The sequence below is a fragment of the Tasmannia lanceolata genome, unplaced genomic scaffold (assembly GCF_043159265.1).
Source record: "Tasmannia lanceolata isolate RefF3 unplaced genomic scaffold, GAP_Taslan_0.1 ptg000018l, whole genome shotgun sequence".
NCBI lineage: Eukaryota > Viridiplantae > Streptophyta > Magnoliopsida > Canellales > Winteraceae > Tasmannia > Tasmannia lanceolata.
The window spans coordinates 51969007-51987767 of record NW_027518695.1 but is presented as its reverse complement, the minus strand read 5'-3'; the positions used below and the strand labels follow the sequence as shown (position 1 = coordinate 51987767).

At 39.9% G+C, this 18761-nt stretch overlaps 1 long non-coding RNA gene across 1 annotated transcript; it reads left to right on the top strand.

Annotated features, from left to right (window-relative positions):
* Positions 1-1864: 1864 nt before the first annotated feature.
* LOC143851735 (uncharacterized) lies at positions 1865-15906 on the top strand. The gene is made up of 5 exons (XR_013236486.1): positions 1865-2030; positions 2429-2495; positions 2590-2667; positions 15011-15264; positions 15468-15906. It is a non-coding gene; the product is annotated as an uncharacterized LOC143851735 (long non-coding RNA).
* Positions 15907-18761: the final 2855 nt, after the last annotated feature.

Here is an 18761-nt window from a genome sequence, read left to right as displayed (position 1 = left end):
GGAAGGCCCGCCTCTTTTACTAAGACAAGGGTTCCATATTGATCAATTCCTTATCTGTAGCTACTCACTAATCTTCACGCTCTCTTTGATTTAGCCTTGTGAATCTGATGCCCTAATTTGTACTATCATTTCTCTATCCTTTCTATACTCAATTTTTAAGCAGATTTGTACATTTGCTTCTTGAGAAATAGTTTGGGAATATGCATCTTGAACAGAACCAGCCTCGTGCTCCATTCTCCTCAATCCTAGTTTTTAATTGTTTTCTTTTGATATTTTGGCTTTACACTATTCCTGATTTCTTTCTCTTTTCAGTCATCTTTCTTGCCCCGAACTTCAAGCACTCTCTCAAAACCTCAATATCGGACCAAATCACGTCTCTGGAGTTGATTCAATCCTTCAAAAACCTTAGGGGAACTCCATAAGATCAATTAAGCTTGGAACTTATGCTTGACAACACTCCAAGGTAGTGGCCACTTCCTCAACAGATCGCTACCATGGACTTACCTTTCCTTTTCATCCATCAGCCTTTGATCCAGTCTTGGCGTAGATTTTGCACTGCATCAATCCCTCCCTATTAGAGAGAATTCAACTTTGAGCTCGGAGAGATGTACTGAAGAAATTCTTCCATAAAGTCAAATACTCAAAGGGAATGATGTGCAGATTCCCTTGTTAATTATGTCGGTTTCGTAGCCGAGGCTCATGTGAGTTTCCTTTGGCCTTCTTGGTGTTGCTATTATTGTTTTGCTTTATTAATATATTTTACTTCAAAAAAAAAAAAAAAAAAAACTTGAAGTAGATGCTGTTTTGATTTTCATGACTTTTATATCTAAGATGAATACTTTTTTGCTTAGGACTTTCCTCAAACAGTTGTACTGCCTTTTCAACTGGATCAAGATTCATGTGAGCATTAGCAATATCACACTAATAACCAAGCCTCTGTTTTGCATTTTATCAAACAATTGATGTACACATGTACTGCCATAGGCTTTGTTTTATGATTACTATTTAGTTACGACGGTGTTCCTCCTTTTTCTTGTAGCTTATAAAGAAACCTAGATCCTCCCCATCATTCTCGTAGACATCAAATCATTGTAGAATTTTGGTTGGTGCATCTCCTCATTTGGATATTCATCATAATCGGACTCATAAAAAATATCTGACAAGACTGTCATTTTCAGAAATGTCGATTTCTTCTTTTTCACAACCTCCTTTCTCCCCCTTTATCTCTCTTATATTTTGTTTCTAAGGAATATGTTGTTTGGATGCCAAGCTTTCCTTGCTGCTTTTGTTTGCACTCTCATTCCCATAAAAAGTCAATTGTAAACTTTTCGTTCTTGATGATACCACTCCGTGTGTCTTGAATGTCTTAAAAATATATAGTAAATTTGTGGATTAGCCGAGCCGTTCTCAATGTTATTCTCCCATTGGAAGAGAACTTTTTTCCCCTGATGCTAGCGTTCCCCATACACAAACACGAAGATGACAAATTGGAAGTGGGAGAGTGAGGGAAAAACATTGGGGTGCCAGTGTATTTTTTTTTCTTCTATGACGTGGCTTAGAGTCACACCTTAGTAAATAGGTTGAGAAGAACCACACGAGAAAGATTACATAATACTTGTTGAAATTGATGTGTCAATGAGATATCATTATATTAAAAGCTATTGTATAATGTTCTTGATTTCTCTTCTTTTATTTTTCGTAATTCCTATTCATCATCAGGATAAAATAACACTGTTTGATGTTTAACACATTTGTTCTACTCCAATTTTTGCATTTGAAATATCAAGTTATGGACTTATGTTACACATTTTTTGTTAATTGAGTTGGTAGTTTTTTCTCCATGCAGTGGGATGAAGATTCGATTGAGTCCTCGTCAAAAAATTCACCAAATCGTTCGAGGGAAATTGTTTGCCTAGCCCAAAGAACAACGCAATATCTCCTTTGAATAAGCGAGGTGGGACGAGATATAGGAGAAAAAATAAGAGATGGAGTTTACAGGAAGAAGAGGCTTTAAGAGATGCTGTGCAAAAGTAGGTAGTTGTTTGGGGTAGGAAAAATAGTATCCGAAAATTCCTATTTATTTTCGATTATTCTTTAATAATTATTGTTAATTGTAGTTTTTGTATCCATCATAAAGCCATGTTGTAAGTTTACCATCCCTATCTTGACATGATTGTGTCTATTATTAGAATACAATATATAAAAAGAGGGGTTGGGCCTCTAGCTCATTGGTTAAGTCTTTGTTCTTTGACTTTGAGGTCAGTGGTTCAATCCCAGCTTACCTACCAAAAAAAGAAAAAAAAATGATTGTGTCTATATGTTCAATTATCTTGAGTTCTCTATCTATTGCTTTGTCTTCTCTTTTTCCTGAATAGATTGATGAGGGTTAACCTTTGTATGCACTCATGTTATCTTTTTCCCTATGAAGGCATGGCACGGGAAGATGGGCATTCATTTTGAATCGCTATACTGAAAACTTCGAGGGGAGAACACCGGTAATTATGATGTCATATGCTCATTTAAAATCTCTTATGCTGATTTATATTCTCGATGGAGGTGGGTTTGATAATGAATGCTCGCATTGCATAGATTGATTTGAAGGACAAGTGGCCAAATATGGTGCATTAGTTTATTTGATATGCATTTTGTGGTCCGACAACTTATCAGGTACATTGTCTATTTGTCGTATTTATTTGTACATTCTCGCTTTTTGTATGCTGGCTGTCTGCTAAAGTCCTATTATTGCTGAAAAAGATATTATAAGTATTTTTGGAATTGGCCAAACTTCTTATTATCTTTTGCAATCTTTTGCTCTGTAAATGCTCAGTTCCTCATATTTGATTGGTTAACCTGCAATCCCTTCAATGCGTCTGTAATTAAGGAAGTTACCAAGACATCACTTTGTTAGTTTAAAGCAAATCGTTGAGGTTAATCTATTAGTCTTGTTTTTGGTTCTCTAACCTTTGGTTGTCTTTGTGCGTTGATGCAATTGTTAGCCCCTTGAAGAAGAAGCATTGACATCTCTCTCTTTTCCTTTTTGTTCTTAAGGGGGTGGTGGTGGAGGTGTTTCTTTTAGTTCTGTGGGTTTTGGATTTTTCATCATGTTGGTTTTGGGGTTTTCATCATGTTTCTGACTTTTCGTTTATAATGACTTAAGATTGTAGGGACCATCCAATTAAGTCAACCCCTTATAACTTAAGTGATCTTTTAAGTTATATGTGGTGGCGACCATCATTTTAAGTAGTTTACATGAGATTTTATATGGTGTAAGGCCTTACAACAATACGGTAGGGGTACCGTCCTTGTTATTTGATCCAACAGCAGCTCACTTGGAGCTGCTGTTGGATCAAATGTCAAGGGTGGTACTTCCACCGTACAAAGGCCTTATTTTTGTAAGGCCTTACACCACTTTACATTATGTTAGTCACTTAGGAAGGATTGTAGGGTTCCCATTCAGAAAAAAGGGGGATTGTAGGGTTATATTAGAATAGGTTCCAAGGGCTACTTGAGTATTAGAAGGGGTTTTGTGTTGTAAACTGAACAATTTTTAACAGTTAATTCAGTAACGGCGAAGAAAGTAATTGTGAAAGCTCCCCTTCCATAGCCCTTTTCTTACAATACTGCCGTTGCGTGTTTATAGGTTGAAGGAGAAACTTCTCAGGGAGAGATATGTGCTTTCGAGCTGGAGACTGGGTTTGCATCAACTGTAAATACCATAATTTCAGATGGAGAAAAAAATGTTGGGTTTGTAAGGCTGGAAAAAAACAGGTAAATTCTGCCGACCTAGAGAAGTACGGGAGGAAAACTCGGGGAGCTGTTGGCCGGATTCTGGGAATATTTCTTCCAGTTCCATTGATGGGATTCCAGCCTTAACTATCTTTGGTAAAGAGGTGGCAGATCGATGTACCCTTCTAAAATCCTGCTTGATCGGTAGGCCAAAATGGGATAATTGGAGCCTATCGGACAATTGGAATCGAGCTAGATCTTATTGGAACATCCCATCCCTTCCAAGGCCGGGCAAAATCGGTCACAACATGATTTTATTCATGTTCACCGGTGAAGTTATGGCTGCCAAGGTTTTAAGGATGGGAGCAAATGCTCATGGGCCTTTCCTCTCCTCTCTTTCTGTGTGGAGCCCGACTATCAAGCCTGAGAGAAAGACAGTCTGGATTAACTTTTCAAGAATTGCGCTGCATGCTTGGGCGACATCCACGGTGGAGGCTTTGGGCCGTCTCTTTGGAACAGTTTTAAAAGTGAAGTTAGAAGGGATGACGATCGCCTCAGCTCTGGTCCTCTCGGATATGGCAGAAATCAAGCCTTTTTGTCCATATTTGAATTCAGGATATCAACTTTCGAATTGAAATTGAATCTCGGGTTCCTAAGAACACTCATTTGGTATTACCAATGAGAGTTCCCCCACCTCCTTCGGACTTGCCATCCTTGGTTAAACCTCAAGAGCCATTGATCTCGGTTGAGCGGAATACTCCTGGGGCGGATGATTCAAAGATAGAGGCTGGTAGTGTGGGCGGTAGTGGGAAGAATTGGGGACCGGTTCTAACTCAGTTGAGCCAACTCGAAGCCTCTCAGCTGGGTGACTCCAGCAGTCTCCCTTCGAAATTCAAATTTCAAAATGATTTGTCTATCCGTAGTGGATACGCCATATCCAAGGGTCATAACATGAAAGTTACTTCTAATTGCCAGCAAAAAGACTGTCAAGTCACAAAAAGAGCTCGAAAGTCAAACCTCAAAGACTATAAATTGTTTGGGGATTATTTGCGTAATCTCCTGGGCCACGTCTCCCTTCAATCTTCCCGGTCTGGCCTCCCTCGCTTATGTCATGTTTTGCAGCATTTAATGGGTCATCAGGCCGGGAGAAAATTCCAGGTGTAGATTTCTGGTCAAGGAATAAATCCTAGGATTTAAAAGGTTTTTTTAAGATCGACAGATAGGCATTAGTTGGTTTCTCGAAAAGGTGTCGAGGCAAGGAATAATTATTACCTCGACTCTCGTTCCAAACATCGTTTCTCCACCGTAAATTGATGGCGGTTGCTTCAGCCTTTACGCCTGGAGTTAGGTTTTTGTCGTGTCTCTTGGGTGGTTCGTATTCTTCTCTTTATAAGCAGTTTTTGCTATCGCATATTTCAGTCTGTTCGGTACTAGGTTATTTGCGTGGTTAAAATGGACTCTGTCGTCACGGAAGCCCAAACAATATAGCAAAGAAGATCGGAGACAGTTGATTGTTCGGAGTGGATCCATACTTCAGGGAAGGTTAGAGATCTAAGGTATGACAGATCCGGAGCTTCTGTTGAAATACCTACCCCTAGTGAGCTTGCGGAGCAGGAAGCAAAGAGTGAATGGAAACAGTTGAAAGAGGATGCCCAACGGAATGTTGAGGAATTGTTCTCTTTAACAGGTTCTTGAAATATTGAGAATATTTGTGTGCCAGTCTACAAGCTTCAGTTCTTTAAGGATAAGTTGCATTATCAAGACCTCTTGCGCCATTTGGAATGGGAGGCAGATCGGTCTCTTTGCATCAGTATGATGCAATGGGAGGCAGATCGGTCTCTTTATTGGTGATTTGTGTTCTTGATTCTCAGTGGTAGCTTTCATGTATGTTGTTGCTCGTGGTTATTTGGGTTGGTGATTCGACTATATTTGTGGTGGCCTGATGATCGATTGTTGGAGATTTGGTTGGTTCGGTTCTTCATTGTTCTTCGCAGTCTATCCCATTTAGTAATCGTTTATGGAACCCATTGACACCTCTTCGCTACCGATGGCTTCATTGAAAATTGATGGGGCTTCTTCTTCGACTACTGGTCCTTCTCCTGGCTACTCTCCTGCGGAGGCCCCTCTTCAGATGACTTCGATTCGACTGGATGGGAAGAATTATCCCCCCTGGAGGAGATCCGTTCATACTTATCTTCTTGGTCGTGGCAAAGTACGCTTTCTGGAACGTCCTCCTCCGCCCACCAAGGATTCCTCCTTTGAGAAATGGGAACAGGAAGATCCTGTCGTCCGATCTTTTCTTTGGAGTTGTATGGATTCTCAAGTGGTAGCAAATATGATGTTTCTTGATTCGTCTAAGGAAGTTTGGGAGTATGTTGCAACCTTGTATTCTGGTGCTAATAATGTCACACGCACGTGTGACCTGTTCTTTGACTGGTTAGGATTTCAGCATGGTGACATGTCTCTTTCCGACCACTTTAGCTCTTATCACGCTCTTTGTCAGCAGTTAGATTTGCTCATGCCCTTTACTGTCGATCCTGTTGAGGTTGCGCGCCATCAGGAGGATATGCGCGTAGTTCGGTATCTGGATTCTTTAGAGCCAGACTTCCTGCAGTTTCGGTAGCAGATTGTGGGTTCTGGTAGCTTGCCATCGCTTCAGGAGACTTTTTCTAGGGTTCAGCGTATGAGGTCTCTTCTGACGACAAATAATACTCTTGATAGCTCTGCACTTATTACCTCTTATAGTACTGACCGTGGTCGAGGATCTAGCCGTGCTGGTCGAGGTGGTTGGGGTCGTGGCAGTGGCCGTGGTCGGGATGTTACTAGACGAGGCCGTGGTTGAGACTCTTGGAGTGGTTGTGGACGTGGGTCTCGATTCTGTACCCACTGTAAGTTGGAGGGACACATCATTGACTACTGTTGTGACTTACATCCAGAGCGTCGTCCTTCTCGACCTACTACTTCTGTTGCTGATGGCTCTGGTTCTGCTCTTGCTACTCCTATACATTTGCCTACTGTCACTTTGAATACTGCTGATCAGATGATGGTCAGTCGTGCCAAATATGAAGACCTCATCCGCCTGCGTGATAGAGGCAAGCAACCCGTTGCCACCTTTGCCTAGGCAGGTAGCTCGTCTTGTTTCATTTCTCGTCCATCCTCTGAATCATGGCTCATTGATTCAGGGGCGTCGCATCATATGACTGGTAATTTTCAACTTCTTTCTTCTTTCCAGTCAGCACCGCCTACTAGCACCGCCTACTGCGCCTCGTACTGTTACATTAGCAGATGGGACTACATCAACAGTCTCGTATCCATCTCTAATGGTTTTTTATTATCATATGTTCTTTATGTTCCTTCCCAGTTAATCTATTATCTGTGCGTCACTTGACACAAACCTTGATGTGCTCTGTTTCATTCTTTCCTTCTTATTGCACTTTTCAGGATCTGAAGACTGGGAAGAGGATTGGTAGGGGCCGTGAGATGGGTGGCTTATATTACCTTGATTCATTACCTACTGGCGCTGCACTTCGTACCTCTGCCAACACTTATCAGTGGCATTGTCGTCTGGGTCATCCTCCTGTAGACAAATTAAGAAAATCTCCTTTTATTAATAAGTCTATTGAGTCGTTTTCATGTGAGTCTTGTGAGTTGGGAAAGCACCGTAGAGTGTCTTTTCCTTCGCGTGGTGGTAGACGGTCCTCTAGACCTTTTGAGCTTATTCATTCAGATGTATGGGGTCCTGCACGAACTACTTCTTTATATGGTTATTGGTATTTTATTATATTTATTGATGATTTTTCCCGTAATACATGGTTATATCTTCTCAAGGAACATTCTGATGTGTTTACTGTTTTTCGTAGTTTTTATTTTGAAATTGATAATCAGTTTCAATGCTCTATCTCTTATTTGCGTACTGATAATGCCAAGGAGTACTTTTCCAGTAGTAATGGTTTCAATCAGTTTCTTGACTCTTGAGGCATTATTCATCAATCTTCGTGTGCTTATTCTTCCCAACAGAATGGGGTTGCCGAACGCAAGATCAGATACCTTTTAGATATTACTCGCACTATCATGTTCCAAATGCGAGTACCAAAGGTATATTGGGGTGATGCCGTACTTACGGCATGTTTTTTAGGGAATCGGCTGCCATCTTCTGTACTTCCCGGTGAGACCCCATTCTCAATTCTTTATCCTCTGGGTAACCTCGCGTGTTTGGATGTACTTGCTTTGTTCACAAGTTAGCCACGGGGCTGGATAAATTAGACCCTCGTTCTGAAAAATGTATTTTTTTGGGTTATTCACGGACTTAGAAAGGATACAAATGCTAGTCCTACTCTGCGAAAAACATTTTTCCGGGAGATGTCTCCTTTTTTTAGGATACTCCCTATTTTTTAGACCCTCCGATATCTACCACTGAGCTCGCAAGTCTACTTTTACCTCTCCCTGCTCCGGATGTTATTACTGATAGTCTCGAGTCACCTTCGGACACACCTATGAAAGATTCTTCCTCTTCAGCAGAACCTGTGCCAGATTCTCTTGAAGCTACTACCCTGCATGCACCAAAAGTATACAGCCGACGTCCGAGATAGGTGGTTGTGCCTCCCTCTCCTCAACCAGCCAATCCTCCTTCTCTGTCAAATGACCATCCTTCAGGTACTCCCCTTATTATCTCTGATTCTCCTATTGCTACTCGTACTCGTTCACGTACGACTGCTCATCCTATTTCAAAGTTTGTCTCTTATCATCATGTTTCACCCAAATTCCGCTCATTTGTTTCAAGTGTTTCTACTATTTCTATTCCAAAATCAGTTACAAAGGCACTGGCACATCCTGGCTGGAGAGCTGCAATAGATGCAGAGATGGATGCCCTACACTTAAATCGCACATGGCAACTTGTTCCGCTACCTTCTGATGTGCAGACAGTTGGCTGTAGATGGGTGTTTGCTATCAAGTATCAACCTGATGGGACAATTGAGCGCCTCAAAGCAAGACTAGTTGCTAAAGGTTATACTCAGACGTTTGGTGTAGATTATCAGGAGACATTTTCCCCAGTCGCCAAAATACCGTCTGTCAGAGTGCTGATCTCCATTGTAGTTAATCGTGGATGGCCTCTCTATTAGTTGGATGTGAAGAATGCCTTTCTTCATGGCGACCTAAATGAGGAAGTTTACATGGAGCAACCTCCTGGGTATGTTGCTCAGGGGGAGATGGGTTCATCAGTGTGTCGCCTTAGGAAGGCAATCTATGGGTTGAAGCAATCTCTGAGGGCTTGGTTTGGTCGTTTTAGTGGTGCAGATATGCGGTTTGGTATGAAACAGTGCTCAGTCGATCATTATGTGTTTAGCCATCACTCCAGTACAGGATATGTGTTCCTAATTGTTTATGTAGATGACATTGTTATTACTGGAAATGATCAAGACGGAATACATAGACTGAAGATTTTTCTTCAGGATGAAATTGCGGCAAAAGACTTGGGTCTTCTCAAGTATTTTCTTGGAATTGAGGTGGGTTATTCTAAACGTGGTCTTTCCCTATCACAGAGAAAGTATACTTTAGACATTCTAGAAGAGACAGGCTCTATGGGAATAAAACCAGCATCTATTCCTATGGACTCGAATGTCAAACTTCTTCCTGAACAAGGGATCCAGGTCGATACCGGAGACTAGTGGGAAAGTTGATTTATTTAACTGTTACCAGACTTGATATCTCATACGCTGTAGGAGTGGTCAGTCAGTTTATGAGTTCTCCTCACACATGTCACTGGGCTGCAGTACTTCAGATTGTTCGATACTTGAAAAGTACACCAGGAAAGGGGTTATGCTTCAGGAAGAATGGACATGAGATTATAGAAGGATTCACTGATGCTGATTGGGCAGGTTCTCCAGCAGATAGGAGATCTACGACGGGTTACTGTACATTCGTTGGTGGTAATATGGTGTCTTGGAGAAGTAAAAAGCAAGATATTGTGTCTAAATCTAGTGTAGAAGCCGAGTACAGAGCTATGTCCTATACGACTAGAGAGTTAATTTTGTTGTGTTCCTTCTTATCAGAAATTGGTTTTCCTCCTTCGGGACCATCACGGTTGTATTGTGATAACCGGTCAGCTATTTATATTGCCAACAATCCAGTTTTCTATGAGCGAACCAAACATATTGAGGTTGACTGTCACTTCATTCGTCAGAGGATCCAAAGAGGAGAGATTTGCACCATGTTTACTAGGTCCACAAATCAACTTGTTGATGTGCTCACCAAAGCGTTAGGGCCTGCAAAATTAAAGGACGTGTGTAACAAGCTAGGAATGTATGATATATACATTCCAGCTTGAGGGGGAGTGTTAGATATATAGGAGTAAACTTGTCATTTTATATGTAAATTTTATATTAATATAATAATCGTGTGGTGAGAGGACTAAGTCTCACGATTCTCTCTTTCTTCCTCTTACATTTCTCTTCTCTCTCTCTCTCTCCACTTCTTCTTCCTCTCAATTACTACTAACAATATATATTACGGATAGATGGATATTTTTGGCTTAGTGCTTTATCTATGTGCAATTGGGTTATATTTTTTTTACATGCTTCATCTTTTGAGATATAATGATATTTTTTTCAACTATATTTCTACTCTTTTCAAAAACTCTTACAAGTCACGAGTCGAGTCGAGTCACAAGTCATAAAATTAAGAAATCGAGTTACGAGTCGAGTCATGGGTTGACAACTGTGCGTGGGAACATATGAGGACCAAGATGAGGAAGCAATTTCTCCTTGCTGATTTCTGATTACATATTATGATGTATCAATATTTCATAGTTTAATTCAACGTGAAATGAGCGTAGAAGTATAGACATCGGAGTTCAACAACCTGTCCATAAGGGCAGGTAATAAAAAAAGTGACGAACAACTTGATGCAAGTTATTTATCCCGGCTCAAGCTGTTGACTCAGGATGAGATGATAGTTATGTGGCTGACTAACCTTGAAAATGCACATCAGTATGCTCTTTGGGTAGAAGAAAGAGTGATCCATTATGGCCCTAAGTTTAATATGATCGGACATAAGCCTCCATCTGCAAACACAATGAGTTATAGTGTCGTTGGGGTGTCAAGGATTGACAAAACAGCTACTAGAAGCGATCATGCATCTCCTTTATCAAATTGAACAAGTCCCAGGACTGTTGAAGGGGTTGGCCGGACTGTTAAATGAGAGGAACCAGCGCTCATTGGGTCGATGATTCAATGTTTCACTTGTGGGGAATTAGGACATGCATCCTATTCTTACCCATAAGAGTGTTGACTTTGCTAAAGGTGACAACGACGAAGAGGGTCAAATATGGCCTATTTATGAACAGTATCAAGACAAAGATGAGGAAATTAACATCATGCCTGTTCGGAACTAGAATTTGGTGGTTCATGAGGAAGTCCTTGCAATTGTACCACACTATCACAAACACTCAATCCAAGAACATCATCGCTAATGAATTAGGTACCACTAGCAAAATCCTCGACAGGTTTCCTTACTTTGAACATCTATGGAATGTTATGAAGCGATTCGTGAAGTGTTAAAGTAAAAAGGATTAAATAACGCCATATACAACAGCTTACGCTTTTGGAGTAATTGGTTGCTTCACATGGTATCAGAGCAATTGCGGTCTGGATTCAAAACTCCTTAACATTAAAAAAATCCACATGTAATGGCCAACCCAAAAGAGGGGCCACATGCGCCACGTGTAGGCCAACCCTAGAAAAGAGGGGGCCACATGGAGGAGGAGTGTTAAATTATAAAAGATTAAATAACGCCATCTACAACAGCTTAAGCTTTTGGAGTAATTGGTTGTTTCACGTGAATGATGATATGCTCCAATCAATAAACCGATACACTTCGAAGGAACACCATCTCTAGATCCTCCATGCTATAGAAGTGATCTCTATGATGGTGATCAATGGAAACCTCGTTCCTCTCAATACTCGGTCGCAAACTCTCTAACATCTCTTGATTTACCTCTTTCATGTAGTGGACGAAGGCGTCGACCTTAGTGATGCACTTCCCAGTATAGAGCACATGTGTATGATCTAGGAGGTGTGGAAGGAGATGGCCACGAATGTTCTCAAAAGAACGAACCAAATTATGTAAACTCGTTCTATTGGTGATGGTCCCCTCTAGCTAAGCATTTCAGCAAATGCCCTAAGCAATAATTGATCACTTATATCTGTCCATATGCTCGAGAGTAGTATGTGCAGCTGAATTAAAGTATAATCCTATTTTACTCCATAAAATATGTGCTATGTGGACAATCAGATGATCTATGACCCCATTCATTACAGTTGGAACTTTTTAAGGTAGTGGTACTATGTAGTTTGGGTCGTAGAAGTCCATGATCCGTGTTCTTCTCACCCACATGTGGTCTCTTAGCAATGTTATTAGGAGGAAAAGTGGAGTTCAAATGACTAGCCACGTAATCTCTAATAACTGAACTAGTTGAGTCTCAGTCAATGCCCCTTTGCCTCGCCTCGCCTTGCCTTGCCTAGCTAGGCAGGGCGTGCATTCCAAGGGACCACGACATTTCCGATAATCCCAAGCCCAATGCGTTTGCTAATGTGATTCAAGGCAACTCTGATCTCGGCTAAGATTTTCGAGTGATGGTCCAACGTAGCTTGAGTGCGATGTCTCTAGGCCTCTCGTGGTTGGGCTCGTTCTTGCCCTTGATGTGGTGCGTTGGGCATATTAGTCATAGTTTGTACATGTGTGATCGATGTGCAAGACAACCCTACAGAATTGAGGGGTGTACTCAGACACATTAAAAGAAAATAGATGGGCTAAGACTAGGAAGCTGACACCTAATTGATTTGAAGTAGACTCTTAGATATAGGGCAGCACTAAGAAACTCAAATATTATCTTAGGATCCATAAAAGACAATTTTAATGAACCTAGACTCCAAAGGAGAATTTTAGAGTCTAATAGCATATAACTAAGAGAGACTCCATCAGGACTTTACCCAACAATTGGAGGGCGAGAGACGAACTATCCAAGGCTAGAACTGAGGAAGAGTCTATCGGTCATTATCGAACACCTAGGTGTCTTTAATTGAAGGACCCTACAAGTGTTTGAGCTGAGTTCTAATACCAAATTGGTGCAAACCTTAGGGTCCGCAGGTTGATTTCTGAGAATTTAGGTGCACGAATAAGTTGTTCTAATTTAATATGGCAGCAAATTATATATTCAAAAATAGATTAAACATCATATAAAATCTAATTACAACTAGGTATTGTAGGAAAGCAGAGCCTTTGAAATTCTTTCATCAAATAGTAAATAATTCAGCCCCATGCAGGTTCTGTACATCAAATCCATAAACAAAACAGCTAGCTGCCGGAAATATGGAAATAATGTATGATAAGGTTCAGATATATGAAATAATCTATTTTTTTTAAATGAATATGAAATAATCCAATATATGGCTCAAATTATACCTAAGGGTGGCTAGGGTGTGGTAATAGGCAATGACTCAGGGCAAGGTGATGGGAAAAGTAATAGGATCTGGGAGGGGAATGCAAGAAAAAATATGAGAACGGTTCAAGGCGTAGAGAATATGGGGTTAGTTTATTGAAGATAAAGTGAATGTGATCTTGAAGCCAGAGAGTTAATTTTCATAAATCTTGTATGTTGGCTCTCAATTTGCCGATGGATAGGGCCCTCAGATTTGCCAAGATGATGGGGTGTAAACTGGAATCTCTCCCGTCCAAATATTTGGGTCTACCGTTGGGCGTGGGTAGACCTCGAAAGCATTTGTGGGATCCTATCATGGAGAGGATTGAAAAGAGGCTCGAAACGTGGAAAAGGAATCTTATTTCCTGAGCGGGGAGATTGGTTCTGGTGAAGGCTGTTTTTGCTAATATTCCTATATACTTTTTATCTCTCTTTAAATGCCCTGTCAGTGTGGTGCTGAGAATTGAGTAGATTCAACGTAGATTTTTATGGGGGGAGGGGTTCTTGTGATTCAAAGGGCATTCCGCTTGTGAAGTGGGGGGAGGTATGCTTACCTTTTAAATATGGAGGTCTTGGGATTAGGAGGAATTCAACCACGCTTTATTACGTAAGTGGTTGTGGAGGTTTGGGTGGAACAAGATCAATTCTGGGTGAAAGTGGTGTGTAGTAAGTATAGAGCTAAGCTTGGGTATTGGGAGTTGGATAATTTATACAACCTGAAGGGGGTGACTGTGTGGCGTGATGTGATGAAAATCTATCATGAGTTTAGTAAGGGGATTCGGTACAAAGAATATTCGGGGGATCGTATCAAATTTTGGTATGATGCTTGGTGCTCTCCTGAGCTCCTTATGATGTTGTATCCGGAGCTGTTTCTTGTGGCGTACTCGAAGGATGCGTTGGTTAGCGATTGTTTTGTTCGTGAAAACGGGAGAGTGTTGTGGATGCCGGCGTTCAGGAGGAACTTCTTTGACAGAGAATTGGAAGCTTTATCTCATTTTTTCAAGTTGCTTGAATCCTGCTACATTAAACTGTCTGGGTCGGATAAAAGAGTTTGGATCTGAGATCCATCTGGTTTCTTTTCTGTGGAATTTATCATCACTACCGCTGGATTGGATCATCACATGCGATTGGCCAAAGCTTTACAGAGAGGACAGGTACTCTAAGAATAAATACAAACAACTTTGCTACAAGCTTTACGGTTTCTGCCCATGCCCAGTTTCTATACATAAAGTTGTTTCTGCCCATGCCCAGTTTCTATCCATGAAGCTTGCGACTACTTCCCTTCATCAGAGGTAGTACAAAAAAAAACCCTCCTCATTCCTCAGTAAATTGAAATATAATATAATATGTATCTCTCTCTTTCTCTCACCATTTGATGCTTTGTTACATTTGCAGCATCAAATTTCATAAATTGGAGACATTTCAATCATAATAGCCCAGCTGCACAACAATCCAATCTCACCCAAACGGCAGCTTCTGCAGATAAAACAACAATAATAAGTATATCTTTTGCAGAACAATCATAATCCATCTTGAGATATGGAAAACCAGATAGAGGGTTATCAGTCAAAATGGATTTTCATTTAGTTTTATAAATAAAAATGATATTTAAAAAAAATTAGCAATCTTCAATCTTCTGAAAAAATCTTGGACAATATTGTTATACACTATTGCATGTCAGTCCTCTTTGGTATTAATGGTGCTTGTGATCAGTTCTGTTGTCCTAAGATGATACCCACATATGATTTATTGATGCTTGTGTTTCTCTGTTTATTGGTGTTCTCTAATATGAATCAATTGCCTTTGAAGGTCACAGAGTGTTGGATGACATAGTGGAGTAAAAGTCATAGCAGAAGATGCAAAAACATTTCGAGCAGATGCAGTCACTTTTATTCACCTTGGAGTTCTAAAAACCAAGTGATCCATAAACCTTACTTCCTGAGTGGAAGCAATAGTAAACCTTGCAATTTGAATCTAGGACAAGATTATTTTGGACATTAAAACGATTGCAATTGACACGCTCTCGTCATGGGAAGGAGGCTCCATTCCAAGAAATCGAGACAGTTAGTTTCTCTTTAGCTCAAATCTCATTCATTTCTTTCCGTTTGCCATATCCCAAATTTCATTCATTGCTAACATTTTATCTTAGTTTTTCCATAATTAATGTAACTACATTTCCGGAATTGTAAATAGATAATAGAGGAGATGGTCAATCATTGCTTTTAATTATCCAGAAATTACTGATCTGTTTCTTTTGTTAATGCAGTATACATATTTGGATGCTGTACAGAGAAGAAATCAAGCAGTGTTATTATATTCTAATGAAGAACTATAAATCCAGGCCCATCAACCTGCCAGGGATTCTCTTCCACAAGACAATGGAGGCAACAAAGCAGCTGGTCCTGATACTGACCAAGATCCTGTCTAGAGTCATCGTCGCGGCAAGGGACACCACTTCAAGCGTACTCACTTGGATTGTTGACTGCCTCGGAGAGAATCCAGGCATTTTACAAGCTGTCTGGTCCTTTAAGTCGCTTTCTTATTGGGTCCCTATTAATTTGCAATTTCAGCTTCCCTCCACATCTGATCATTCTCTATTGACTTAAAGAAAATCAAGATGTCTTTAGTCTCTGTTCTCTGTTATGTCAATTATTATTATTGAATCCTATATTACTAATTAAGAAGTTTTCCTCTTCATTTGTTTGAAGCAATGATAGTTCTCACAAAACTGACTTTTTTGTTGCTGCACGTGCATTTTTTACTAGTAAACCAAATAAGAGAAACCCAGGTCAAAATTTATTATCAAATTTTCATGAATGCTCCCTTATTTTTCGAGGTAGTTTATCCCACTTTTGATTGATCTGAACTGCCCGCTTAATCCTTGGGTAGGCTCTCGTATGGCCTTGACATCTTGGTTAGATTTCATTTCACGGAGAGGGTGACAAAATGAAAGGCTTAGATTTCATCACTAGGGTGATAAAAATGAATGGTCTAAATCATATTAATGAAACATGGGCGGGACCAAATTATGCTTCTCAGTTTCTTCTCATATTAAGGCTTCTCATGGAATATGAATTAGGGCATTTTCCAAGGGGAAATGATATCACCACTACCATATTTTGATGATCGCACACCTCACTTTATTAAAAAGTACGGTATGGCCCAGACCATAGGATGATCCAAACCGTCTGTTAGATGGACCACAGCCTAAATAAGTTGTGCCCCAAAAATCGTTTTCATAAGTTGATCCTAACCCTATGATCTATAGGGGGACTAAATATTAGAGGGTTGATCCTAACCCTCTATAGATCGGAGGGTTAGGATCAACCTATGGAAATGATTTTTGGGGCACAACCTATTTAGGCTATGGCCATCTACTGGACGGTTTGGATTATCCTATGGTGCGGGCCTTACAGTATTTTTTAATAAAGTGAGGAGTGCGATCATCAAAATACGGTCCAGGTGATATCATTTCCCTTTCCAACCGATCCTCATTCTTCCACATAAAAGTCAGGAAGACCAAAATCCTAACCTAGTTATGGTTTTTCTAATCGAAATCAGTACTTTTTGATGGGTGCTCGGGGTTACATAATTGGATTCACTTGTTTTGACAATTGATGCAAGACATGGGTGAGGTCGGTTGGATTGGAACTGCATAACCAGTTTAGTTCACCCACTCTCTATCCACTCTTTTTCTACTACACTTCGGCTTAGGGTTCCTAAGATTTTGGTAATGTTTTTTTTTCTTCAACACTTTTGCTTAAGGTTCCTAAGATTTTGGTAATATTGCTAGTCATTTGATATTTCCATCACATCATTCAAAAAGGTTTTGATATTTGCACCCCAGCCCTTGTCTTTGGAGCCGTCCAATTCCTCAATCTATTTAAAATTTAAAATCAGCTAAAGTTTATGAACAAAGGTAGAAGGTATCAAAATAAGGGGGGTTGACAAAAATTGAGAGGCATGAGTAGTTATATGGAATCTGGTGTATCAAAATGCATAATGCGAGTCATAATGCGGCCAAAGCAAATGCTAGTTGATTTGGCACGTCACGGTTGAGTACTTAGTTGATGCAGTTGAGTTTTCTGGTGAGTTATAACTCGGGAGAATCAAAGGAGTTTTGATTGGTGTTGTAGGAAAAAATGCAGACTTGGACAAGAACACGAGCAAGATAAAAGAGATTCAACTTGGGGTATCCATTATAATGTGGAGGAGTTTTGAAAATGAGAAGCAAACTATTAAGGAAGTGAGAATTCAGAATAGTATTAGGATAAGGATTACCTTTGAAAATTAAAAATGGAAAGTAATACCCACACTCCCTTGTTTTGACATGGCATTCCTTTATCAAGCAGAATTCTTATTGGCTGTTAATATGTTTTGTGAATTGGAACTGCCTTTAATAACAAGTTAGGAAATAGGAGATTTTATATGGTGAGGGCCCGTGAAGTCCAGTATTATTCAAAATGTACAGCAGGATCTACTTCATAGGATGATCTAAACCATTCATTTGTTGGGCCACAATGTCGATTTAGATCATCTCCATTGGATGACCCTAACCCTCCCATCTATAAATGTTTCTATAATGTACAGTCTTTCTATAGACCGAAGGATTCAGGTCATCCATTGGAGATGATCTATGAGCTGTAGCGTATTTATATTGGGGCCCAACAAATGAACGGTTTAGATCATCCTATGAAGTGGGACTCACTATACATTTGAAGAAATACAGGATTTCACGTGCACACAACATATAAATACTCTAGAAAATAGACCCGACGGATAGTCGTTGTCATGATCAATGGTAAAAATAGTTTTTTGGGTCCAAGATGGGATTTATCATTGTTGATAATTTGCATTCAAGGCCAATCCAACGGTTAGGATTACTTGATGAATTCAAGCAACGGACATCTTCACTGTAGAGAAGGTGGGACCTGTCACTAGGGTAGCCCATATTTATTATTTATTATATATGTTACACCCAATTTCAGGAAAAAAAAGTTAAATTAAGTCATAACCTTCTCATCTAATTGATTTTGCTATCAGATTACAGATTTTGATGATCAGGGTTAATGGATTACACCAATCTTCATTCGATTTAAACCAAAAGTGGATTAAACATTTTTCAAATAATTCAGAAGTTCATACACAGAGGATTTATGTATAATCTATTAGACAGTATAGGTATGAGATTTTATAGGGCCATATTAATCTCCCGTTAGGATCTCCCTCTACATATCGGATGGTTAGGATCATAGAGATGATTCCCTAGGTACAACGTATTTATGTTGTGGCCAACAAATGATGAAATGAATGGTTTGGTTTGGATCATCCTATGAAGTGATCGAGCCTTGTGTACATAAAAAACATTGTTATTGGGCAATTATTTAAACTGCTGTCAAAGGATATTACAAATCCCAGAAAGGTCTTAGAAGACAATAATGAAAAGACAAGTTGAGTTTGTGTAATTAACAAAACATTGTAGTGCCGATATCATTAGCCATTCTATTCACTTCTGAAAGGTTATAAATAGCATTAGATTCATTCAATTGCTAGTTTTTAC